The sequence below is a fragment of the Petromyzon marinus genome, unplaced genomic scaffold, assembly GCF_048934315.1.
Source record: "Petromyzon marinus isolate PM22_M1 ecotype Great Lakes invasive population unplaced genomic scaffold, UKy_Petmar_22M1.pri1.0 PM_G_Scaffold_146, whole genome shotgun sequence".
Taxonomy (NCBI): Eukaryota; Metazoa; Chordata; class Hyperoartia; order Petromyzontiformes; family Petromyzontidae; genus Petromyzon; species Petromyzon marinus.
Window position 1 is genome coordinate 80,001 of NW_027422702.1, and position 2,500 is coordinate 82,500.

The window sequence follows — 2,500 nt, forward strand, 5'->3', positions numbered from 1 at the left end:
AAGAGAAACATCCCCGCCAAATTCGAGCGTTTGACGGGGTCTATCCGTGAAAAAATATTCACGTTTTTGAGTGCACATGCATTTCTGCTGCAAATGCCTCTGGAAGTTTCATGCCGTTCGTATGCCAATTGTGGCAACACGAAAATGACCCGTTTTCCCATTCCGAGGGATTTCTGTGCGACCCTAACAGCCCCGTGAGCCACAAGAGACACATCCCCGCCAATTTCTAGCGTTTCACGGGGTCTATCCGTGAAAAATATAGACGTTTTTGAGTGCACATGCATTTCTGCTGCAGATGCCTCTGGAAGTTTCATGCCGTTCGTACGCAATGTGGCAACACGAAAATGACCCCTTTTCCCATTCCGAGGGATTTCTGTGCGACCCTAACTAACAGCGCCCGTGAGCCACAAGAGAGACATCCCCGCCAATTTATAGCGTTTCACGGGGTCTATCCGTGAAAAATATAGACGTTTTTGAGTGCACATGCATTCCTGCTGCAAATGCCTCTGGAAGTTTCATGCCGTTCCTATGCAATGTGGCCACACAAAAATGACCCGTTTTCCCATTCCGAGGCATTTCTGTGCGACCCTAACAGCCCCGTGAGCCACAAGAGAGACATCCCCGCCAACTTCTAGCGTTTGACGGGGTCTATGCGTGAAAAATATTAAAATTTTTGAGTGCACGTGCCTTTCTGCTGCAAATGCCTCTGGAAGTTTCATGGCGTTCCTATGCAATGTGGCAACACGAAAATGACCCCTTTTCCCATTCCGAGGGAGTTCTGTGCCACCCTAACAGCCCCGTGAGCCACAAGAGACACATCCCCGCCAATTTCTAGCGTTTCACGGGGTCTATCCGTGAAACATATAGAAGTTTTTGAGTGCACATGCATTCCTGCTGCAAATGCCTCTGGAAGTTTCATGCGGTTCGTACGCAATGTGGCAACACGAAAATGACCCGTTTTCCCATTCCCAGGGATTTCTGTGCGACCCGAACAGCCCCGTGAGCCACAAGAGACACATCCCCGCCAATTTCTAGCGTTTCACGGGGTCTATCCGTGAAAAATATCAATTTTTTTTTGACTGCACATGCATTTCTGCTGCAAATGCCTCTGGAAGTTGCATGCGGTTCGCATGCAATGTGGCGACACGAAAATGACCCGTTTTCCCATTCCGAGGGATTTCTGTGCCACCCTAACAGCCCCGTGAGCCACAAGAGAGACATCCCCGCCAATTTCTAGCGTATCACGGGGTCTATCCGTGAGAAATATTCACTTTTTTGAGTGCACATGCATTCCTGCTGCAAATGCCTCTGGAAGTTTCATGCGGTTCGTATGCAATGTGGCGACACGAAAATGACCCGTTTTCCCATTCCGAGGGATTTCTGTGCCACCCTAACAGCCCCGTGAGCCACAAGAGAGACATCCCCGCCCACTTCTAGCGTTTCACGGGGTCTCTCCGTGAAAAATATCACATTTTTTGAGTGCACATGCATTCCTGCTGCAAATGCCTCTGGAAGTTTCATGCGGTTCGCATGCAATGTGGCGACACGAAAATGACCCGTTTTTTCCCATTCCGAGGGATTTCTGTGCCACCCTAACAGCCCCGTGAGCCACAAGAGACACATCCCCGCCAATTTCTAGCGTTTCACGGGGTCTATCCGTGAAAAATATTCAATTTTTTGACTGCACATGCATTTCTGCTGCAAATGCCTCTGGAAGTTTCATGCGGTTCGCATGCAATGTGGCGACACGAAAATGACCCGTTTTCCCATTCCGAGGGATTTCTGTGCCACCCTAACAGCCCCGTGAGCCACAAGAGAGACATCGCCGCCAATTTCTAGCGTTTCACGGGGTCTATCCGTGAAAAATATTCACGTTTTTGAGTGCACATGCATTTCTGCTGCAAATGCCTCTGGAAGTTTCATGCCGTTCGTATGCCAATTGTGGCAACACGAAAATGACCCGTTTTCCCATTCCGAGGGATTTCTGTGCGACCCTAACAGCCCCGTGAGCCACAAGAGACACATCCCCGCCAATTTCTAGCGTTTCACGGGGTCTATCCGTGAAAAATATAGACGTTTTTGAGTGCACATGCATTTCTGCTGCAGATGCCTCTGGAAGTTTCATGCCGTTCGTACGCAATGTGGCAACACGAAAATGACCCCTTTTCCCATTCCGAGGGATTTCTGTGCGACCCTAACTAACAGCGCCCGTGAGCCACAAGAGAGACATCCCCGCCAATTTATAGCGTTTCACGGGGTCTATCCGTGAAAAATATAGACGTTTTTGAGTGCACATGCATTCCTGCTGCAAATGCCTCTGGAAGTTTCATGCCGTTCCTATGCAATGTGGCCACACAAAAATGACCCGTTTTCCCATTCCGAGGCATTTCTGTGCGACCCTAACAGCCCCGTGAGCCACAAGAGAGACATCCCCGCCAACTTCTAGCGTTTGACGGGGTCTATGCGTGAAAAATATTAAAATTTTTGAGTGCACGTGCCT